Source organism: Limanda limanda, chromosome 10, assembly GCF_963576545.1.
Source record: "Limanda limanda chromosome 10, fLimLim1.1, whole genome shotgun sequence".
Classification (NCBI taxonomy): Eukaryota; Metazoa; Chordata; class Actinopteri; order Pleuronectiformes; family Pleuronectidae; genus Limanda; species Limanda limanda.
Window position 1 is genome coordinate 2,196,661 of NC_083645.1, and position 9,897 is coordinate 2,206,557.

Here is a 9,897-nt window from a genome sequence, read left to right on the forward strand (position 1 = left end):
AGCGTTGCAACCATTTGTTTGTGACATTAATTCATCAGATAAACATTAAACTCAGATGAGAGATCATTTTCTCAGTTTATTCTGCTGTGAACCACAATGTTTATCTCTCTATGGCAGAAACTGTTTTTACAACACTTCCGAACCCGTTTTAAAGTTACAGCACTGTAGCGTTTCACTTTCTGAATCATTCATTTGTTTTCTTCCAAATCCCCCATCACGATCCACAATCCACTATCATCCACAATCAGCTTCCACCATGATCACAATTCACCATCACAACCTATGATTCGCAATCCACCGTCATGATCTGTGGTCAACAATCATAATCTACAATCCACCATCACTGTGGTGAGACCTCAGATGACATGGCATGTGCATAAGTGAGCTACTGCCACAACCCAGATTAATTCACTAAGACTTCCTATAGATTTAAACTTCAAACTGTGAACTTGAAAAGGAGATCTGCTTTAATGGCTACCATTAGCATGGGTGTATGAGTGGAATACTGAGTGGATGGTGGGTGCAGAGATGAAAGACTGAGACCAATGGAATTGACAATTGTAACCTGACCATCTCTGTATTCACATTTCCTGTGTTTATTAGTATTCATTCATATATTTCCTTGTCCTGTTACAATGTGTCATAGACACACACACACTCACACTCACACCCACACATACACTCAATTCTCATCACACTGCTGTCTCATTCCACAGCTCACCCGTCTTCATCAGCCCACTTTTGACATTGCACACATTACAACGAACACATTCCTTCACATTGTAATGTGTTATGTAATTCTGTGGGATACTACGACTCAGCTTTGTGACTTCATCAGTTTCTGTCACATGTGATTACTTTTCCTATAAAATCTAAAAAATGGGTGGTCAGACAAACAATTTGGTACAGTTTGCTGGCTCAATTTGTCCTCATCATAAGACAGAGCTAAGTTGTATTGATCCCTGTGGGGACACTGGGGATATATAGGGGGTAGGCAATGACAGGATACAACAAAAATTGGAGTATACTCCAAGCAAGAACAAGGAAAAATGTATCGCAGTAACCAAGGCCCGACAGTTTTACACGTCAGACAATGATATCCTCAGTAATGATTCTTCCCTTGTGAACATTTTATGGGAAAGCAGTGTAGGAGCAGAAGCTTAATAATGAAAACCTTTAAAAAAGAACTCAGTAGATATTTAAAAACAGCACAGGGGAACTGATGTTCTACAAAATGAAAAATGATGAACGAAAAACGAAGTTTATTAGACAAAGAGGAAGACACGAATTATGTACACTGGGACATCTCCAGCATCTTTTTTTAATAGTTAGTTTGATAGGTTGACCATCATGATGAATCATTTTGGTCCACAGAGCTATAAAGAGCTGTACATAGAACTGCTAACGTTAAAGCTGCAGCTGAACATGTTGCATGTAACAGCTAAAGGGATGTTTATTCCCGTCAGGAGTTTGTAGAGACCAAAGTAAGAGCTAAACATTGAATGAATAAATTAATCAAGTAGACACAAGCACCACTTCAAATAAATGATAATGGTGCTCCACATCTGATGAATATACAGGAACTGATTTTCATTCAGTAAATTTACCATATCATTTAAATGGTGATGATATGTCAAGGTTGTCATCACAACTTGTTTCCAGAAACCAAATATAATGAGACTTAGCGCAATTTAGAAAATGTTATGAACAACTGGCATGTTTGGGTTCTGGGACATAGACTCAAGACTGACATATTAAAGTGGGTCAGCTCCACCAGAAAGGAAGATTGTTACAGCAAACAAGCAGCAGGTATCAGCTGGTAATGAAAGGCATGACACATATCAGCTAAAACCAGATAGCCATCAATACTGTGTTAATATTTTACTTACAATAAATCTGAAATATGTTAAAGCCAAAGGACCAAAATGTGTTAAATCTAACAGAAGCATCCTATTTAAAATATTACAACACTGCAGCCATGAAAACATGTGATTATGACCTTCAGCACATTTCCCAGCAAAGAAAATTAAAATGGAAATAAGCAAAACAGCACAGCTTGTCTGTAGGATATGGCCATCAGGCAGCGGAGGAGGAGGATGGAGGATGAAGGGAGAAAAAAAATGAGTGAAATAGATGGACTTTAAAGACTAAAATATTAAAGAAAGTCAGAGAAACATTAAAGGGGTGAATGAGTTTTCTTGCTGTGAAAATTTTGCAACAATCTTTGTTGAACAGAGAAATGTAATTGCTTACTTGGAAATATCAAGCGATTCCTGTTTAATTATGCCTTATATGCAGACATTTTCCCTTACGTACTGCAGCATTCCCCTTCTGTCTGCTGGGGAGAGGGACATCTGAACCTTGCTTAGCCTGCTGCCACCATAGCCAGACCTCAGATAAGGGTTAGGGTTGTTATGAAACAATGAATGGATGGATTTCATCTCCATTTTTTCATGTTACCTATGAAAGCTCACAGTGCTGTGACTTTCCACGATCTGGATCACTAGTCTGAACTCACCTCACTGACATAGGGTGAATTTAAAATATCAAAGCCACCGCCAAAGGATGTTAAAATCATGTCTGGGTGATAAGCTGCCGACTGTGATGGTATTCCCCTCTATAATAATACAATCCTGATTACACCACAAATAGTGCATCAAAACCAACTGGGATGAGGCATTATTGGTTCATTGCATTGCCATAGGCACTGAAGACAGGCTTAAATTATTAACAGGGCTATACTGATATCTACCACTCAATCTAATATAGGCTTTATCACCACTGTAGCTACGCTGACCTTTGAACCTCCTTTTTTAGTAATGATGCACATTTGCAAATGGATGACTTGGCCCTGGTTATTCCTTGAGCAAAACCATCTGCGTTTCAATTTTGACTCACTTTTCTTTCCCCTTGATATACCTTTTTATCTATTCAGTCATTGAAATATGTTTGAAATCAGTATTCCTCTTTGTTACTTTGATCTAGCCTCTCTACAGTATTGGCTATTGTCACAGGCTATTGTGCCGTCCATTCAAAGCTAAACACTTCTGTGAGTCGCCCAAGCCTGGATGAGGACAGCAGTCATTGCCTTGCAAAGACACACACACACCCACACACACATTTCCTTTTGTAACATCATTTTTTCCCACACAGTCAAAAACATGCCTTAGAGTTAGAGTTACACAAACACGTACACAGCGTGCAACAAATAATGTATTTGTATGACAGTTATTATCGTAGCATTCAAGTAAAGAAAGAATATTTGTGTTTTATGTAAAGAAAATCTGTTATGACATTTAGTGTGTTACATGGATATTCAAATTTTCTGTCCTGTGCAATTTTATTGATATATCAAGAGTTTGTGTATGTTCTGCCCTTTAATTCTATTATATGTATTTACATATACATTTTTCCGGTTGAGCGATGGCATTCCATTTTAAAGCCTTGGAAGGCCCCCATCCACACAACTACTGGATGTGATGTGTGCATGTTTTCAGAAGTTTGTATAAGAAGTTTGTTGAGTATATGTATTTGGATAAGTCAAAATGAAGGGTTCCAATGGGACATTGAATACTACGAAGTGGCCTATCTAACAGCTTACTCATGCAGTTATAAATACTGTCATTGTACAGTTGATATTAGAGCTGTTGAAATATCTTGATATTAACAATAACTGTTGTTTTTGGCAACAAATATAGATTTTTTTATATTTGATCAAAAGTTGTAATTAATTGATGTGGTGATTTAAGGGACTTGATTTTCTGCACCACAAAAGATCAACCAAGAAATGTGTGTGATGCGACCTACTCATCAGCATTGAAATGTCTGGCCATTAGCCAGACAGAGGCATTATAATATTCTATTCCCTCTCTGCTCACATCATGAGGCCATTAAGGACTCACACACATACAGGGACATTGATTAATTCTTATGTGCAATGAAAGAAACAAAGTTGGCAGATGGGAGATTGGTCCACCCTCTAACTTTTGCAGCAATGATCAAAGACCACACGTCACTTTACTGGTTAAAATCACCTTTTTTCAACCTATGGGAAACATGAATGTTTAGACGGAATTTATCAGTAATCCATCAAACAGTCGCTGAGATTTTTCACTCAGAACTAAAAATGTCAACCTGTTGGTGGTCCTGGATGAAAAGTCAACAAACAAAGACTGGAGCCAATATCGAAAACAATATCGCTCTACACAGAGCTACGGTGCTGGTGCACACTGTAGGACATCAAATGATTTGCAGCCTTTCAAGTGGAAATTGCCGTTACATGAGACCAACACGTGTATACACAAACTTAAAACAGACTGTACAAAATGTGCACTTCAGACCTATCCAAATTTAACCCTCAATTTACGGGCAGAAACCTGTTTTTGACTGTCTCATCCACAACATGAAGACAGTCTATGATGGTCCTCTCCTGAAAGGTTGAAGGAAGCTGCTGCACTTTACCTTTTAAGACTGTCTCAACTCATTCAGTATTTTTCTCTTGAAAAAACTAAAACTACACTGTAAACTACTTCTGCCACTTTTAATAGATAACACATTTGTGTTGTTTTAACAAGTTACATTTTGTAGTGCGTCTTCACCTCATGGTTATACGCCAACCTGTAATGGGGTCATTAGCTCTCCCCAAGGCTGGAGAGCAGAAAACATTGTCAAAAACATACGTTGTCAATTGAAGGGCTGGAACAGAAGTAGGCAGAGGCAGTGTCCAAGTGTTACACACCCAGTTCCAACCTGCAACCTTTTGGCCCACTTAATATTGTTCACCAAATTTTTTGCGATGGCTAATCAATCCTCCACACTACACACCGTGTCAACTCTGTGGAGAAAACTTACTATGGCATGTAACTGTAAACTATCATCCAATATTTTAAGGTCACATAATATCAAGTTCCCAAGAACATTATATATTAGGACTGCCCGTAAGGAATTTAATTACACCTGTCACAATGCGCTGTGGTCTCTCAAAACAGTCTTTCAAATTTGGCGCACATTTTCATTTAGACTACTTAGTTCTCAGTGGTCAAAGGTTAAGGTCAATTAATACATAAAATTCTATTTATATAAAACCTTTCATGCAGGTTATGCAATTCAAAGTGCTTCACATTTGATTGAGAATATGATAATAAGGCTGACATGTGTAAAAAAGGACAATAAAATTGTGGAATAAAAACTAAATTAAGAAACTAAAATAGAAGAAACTAGAAATGAAAGTCACAGTGATCTTGTCCGTATCTGGGAAAAATGTCTGTGGACAAAAACGACACTGTTAGGCAGTGGCATACAACTGCAATTCATTCATTCTTTTTGAAAAAACAACTTCACAACATATGATCAGACACTAAATGTAAAAACAGCAATTTATGCTAAACTGCAACCTCCAAGTCTTCGTATCATGATGAGGTTATCCGGCAACTGTAAAGACATGCTGAAAAAACGTTACACTTCTGATTATATACAGATTAAAACATGTATTAAGCCTATACAAAATGTTTGTATTTAGTGTGGAAAGATGTTAGTCTCACACTCTTAACAGTGTTCAGTGGACGTAAGACAGAGTCTTGGCCTGGATATCCCCTACCTACACAGGAAGCCCAAAAATGTTGACTAGAGGCTGGTTGGTCATCAGACGATAGCTGATCTGCTCCAAGATTGCTGTTGGGTCAACATTGTGCTCCTGCTCAGGAAACTACAACTACAGAAGTGGGTTAGAAGCCTTTCATACACTATATAAAACAAATTTAATTTCATATAGTAAAAATGAAAATATATATATTTTATATTTCTATTAATCAAATTTATGTTTCATTTTAAATATTAAATGTTATTAAATTTGTATTATTATATAAGATGAATAATTTCATTTGATTGATATTTAGGTAACATAAAGCTGTTTTACTTAGTATTGCCAATAAATACTGTAGTCAAAAAAGGCCCTTTTAAGCAAGGTTATTCACTGTTGAAGTACAGCATAAGTAGTTTGAACAGTTTGAGTGTAAATTAATTTGTCACAGAGCGAGTAACAATAGAGAAAAGTTATCTTTTACCACAAAGGGATAGAAAGACAGATGAATCACCGGGCAGCTTTCAGCTCTAACGGATGACACAAAGTCCTCTCATGCACCCACTCTCTCTCACGCTTCCACCAGAACACACACCAACTCATTATATCTCACATGCGCGCACACACATACTCACACAGCTTGTTATCCAGCAATCACACACATCTGTTAGTCGTTGCAAAGCTGCCCTGCATTTGTGATGATATTCAAATGTGTACTTGCTGCTGTCAGACCTCTCATTTGTGAAGCAAAAGGTGTTTAAAGAAGCTGATGGGTTGGTGTGATGAACAAGATCGTCCCCCAAAATTGCTGAGTGATGAAATATGCCAGCAGCAGATTAGGTGTGTGTAGTGGTGTGGGGGGGGGGGGCGGGGGTGTCATCTGCTCTATGTTGGGACAAGGCCATGTTCCTTGAGATCTTGTGGCCATATCCAGATAAAGCCAATGAAGATTACAAATTGAAAGAGGGATGTTTTTTCTACAATCATATTTCTGAAATGTACTGTATGTAATTATGACTAGTATATATTCTGAGTTACATCTGATATTAGGCTGATACTGGGTCTATCATGAAGTTGATATGAACTAGTGGAGTCACCCCTCTCATATGATGGATATGATGCAGGTTGAGTGATTAAAAATGTATTCTAGCATTAATCAGGAGCAGTGGAGCAGACTGCCTGTCTGTTGAAACACCTTAAACTAATGTTACACTATGATGTGATTAAGTATGTAGGTATATACATTTATTATGTGAGTGAGCCTGAAGGCCTAATGATTATTCTCCCCTGAGAATGCAGACCAAGTTAGGAGACTCTTCTGTACTCTCTTTTTCATCCATGAATCATTTTATGATATTCTCCAGTTCTACAAATCAGGAGTTCTTTAATAGTCACGAGGATTCTATTGTGTAAAGTTTTCAATGGTTCTGCTGGAGTGTCATCATTGCTGATGAAATGAGATTGATAATTCTAGAATGATATAAATGAAGCAAGTTCAAGAGTTTGAAAGATATGGATTTTTACAAGGTAAAAATAATTCTACTGAAACACTGTGTTGTTGAGAAAATGGACTGGGATTGGTGGGTGACTGACAAGCACCCATAAACCTATCAGTAGCTGACAGCTTATGACAGCCAACACTGTAAAAAGCCCAACTTCAAAATCATTGGTCTAACTTATTTTTAAAAGTTGAGTGAGCAAATTTTTTTTTTAAATGTTGAGCAAACCCAAAGTTTCAAGTTTACAAATAAGTAGTGCAGTCAACTGAACATTTTAAGTTGAGGAAACTTCAAATATTGCTTAGCCAGCTCCGGGATGCAAAATATAAGTTCAGATTGAATGATATGAATGCATTTATATATGGAATATATCTACTTAGATATGTATATATAAACACACACACACAAACAAACATATATACATATGTGAACATATATATTTATGTCTTGTATTATTATTATACACATTTACACACACATATAAAATATATATATATATATAGCATGTTCAGATTTCTTTTTACCCCTTACTTTGTATTCACCTTCTGTCGTCTTGGAGTTTCAATTTTACCACTTTTACCAACCACATTATTAAATGTCCCCCTATGCCCATCCATTGCAGCCACACAAGCAGTGATAAAGATAAAAAGAGAGAGTGGGGCTACGTATTCTCCACACAGGCTTGAGTGGAGAATACGTAATTTACCCTCGACAGCCGACATTTAACGGAGCAAACAGCGGAGAACTTTTTCAACATGGATGACATTAAATTAATAATTGAAGTGGAGAAGTGCAGTGAAAAAAAAGATTAATGATGGGACAATGTTGGTTAATGTTGGAGCAAGCGCTGCACGGCGCTTCAGCGTGGCTTCCGCGTCCGGAAAGCGACGTCATGACGTAGTCAGCGTCACTGCGCACTCGTGTTTTGAGACGCCAGCCCAGCGCTCTCAGGTAGAGTGGGCTTGTCCGGACATGTTGGGGTGTAGTTGATCAGATTCACGTCTTTCTATCGCAAGTTCCGCCGCCTGATATCGCCCGACGGCAAGTTTTGTCGACTGATGTCCTCCGACCGCATGTCCTACGGCTGCGTGTCCTCCTCACTTTCTTCCAGCACTAACTAGGTAAGACTCCCGCCGCTATTTTACTGGTTATTCTGCGACCCGTTGTCTTTCGAATGCAATGATTCACAACGTTTACAAAACTACATGTGTAAGCTATCCATAAAATCTACCTGTTAGCTACCCGTGAAAGCCACGTGTTTGCTAACTTTCAGCTACATGTGAAAGCCACGTGTTTGCTTACTTTAAGTTATCTGTAGACCAACCCCACCCAAACCACCGTGCTACGTTTATAAACTACCAACGTGTTAAGTTGAGTTATCAATAAAATAATGGTAAATTTTGATGATCTTCTCCTTGTGTATACTGGGGTATGTGTCGTCTGTTGGTGTCTTTTCTGTTTGAATCTTAGCATAACGGTGAATTTAACAATTAAGCTTTCATACAGAGCTCGTTCACGTGTTATTTATTTCAAAATAACTACTTATTTCATACATTTCCCACAAATATGGGGAAATGTAACTCAAATAGCCCTACATAGTTCTGTGTTTAATTTATTTCAAAGTACACCTACACTTGCCTCTGTATTTTTCTTCTCTTCATAAGAGTTTGGTGTTTTCCTTTGTAACAGGTAAAAATAGCTATAAAAGTCAACAGTTCTTTATTGTTCTATAATTTCATAAATGCAACTTTATAAGCTTTCTTATCAAATATGTTTCTCAGCTCCAGACAAATTTTATTTGGGCGAAGAGTGGGCAAAATGGTTCTTTTGATGTAAAGGTTGCCTACCTCTGCCTCAGCCAAATTGAGTTTGTTCATTTGGGTGGTGTTAAACTCATAAACTAAATGTGTTTTCCTTGTTTCACAGGATTTGGATGCAGTGTTAGGAGTGCAAGTTCTCGCACCCTAATCAGGATATTCTCCTCAAGCATTACCGACTTTGCCACTACCGGGGACGCTTCTGGCCACTGCCGTGCCTGTACACTGACTGCTGCTGCACTTTCAAAACAAGCGGTGGGTTAAAATGCCACCTTTCAAGAGTACACACAAAGTCCAGAAAAACTGAAGTAGAAGTCACCTTTTTTTGTCAATTGTGTGACTTTAAAGACATCTGTGCCCCAAAGAAATACATAGCCCATCTAAGGACTCATTTGAGGCAGCATGTGACTGTTTATTGTTTACTGTTGGTAAGATTTTTTTTTTATATAATGTGTAATGTCCTAAATGCTCTACCAATTCCACCATTCTGCTCAGCTTCCGGATGTAGCAAACCTTTTTAGTTTATAACTGTACAATGTGGGCACCTTCTGTAATTGGAGTCTGTATTAACACTAATACTGTTATTTCTCCTCTCTTAGATATATGCTGAGTTTTTTTGAATCACTCAAGTGGATCTAAAGAAGACATTCTTCACATCTTTGGATGCACACGCCTCAAACCTGATAAAGCTTTACAGAACACATAGCAGGACACTAGGAAAGGACTTAAAGGCCCTCCTTGACAACCTTGATGAACAGGTAATGCAAGTAGGAGATAAATTAAGGTTTTCTGAGAGTGCATTTTCACATTGCAAACAGACATTAACATAAATTGTGAATAGGTGTGGTGTGATTTTATTTTCAGGCCATGGTATATTTTTTTTAACTTTATTTGTGTCTTTCAGACAACCAATGTGCTTGCACAAAGGAAGGCCACAGCTCTCCGAGGTCTACCTCTCTATTTGAGGGAGAATCCAGGCAACGTCCTGAAGACATGTCTGGTA

At 37.9% G+C, this 9,897-nt stretch overlaps 1 long non-coding RNA gene across 1 annotated transcript; it reads left to right on the forward strand.

The window, feature by feature from the left end:
• Positions 1-8,093: 8,093 nt before the first annotated feature.
• LOC133011829 (uncharacterized) lies at positions 8,094-9,590 on the forward strand. Its single transcript, XR_009680773.1, has 3 exons — positions 8,094-8,198; positions 9,004-9,149; positions 9,494-9,590. It is a non-coding gene; the product is annotated as an uncharacterized LOC133011829 (long non-coding RNA).
• Positions 9,591-9,897: the final 307 nt, after the last annotated feature.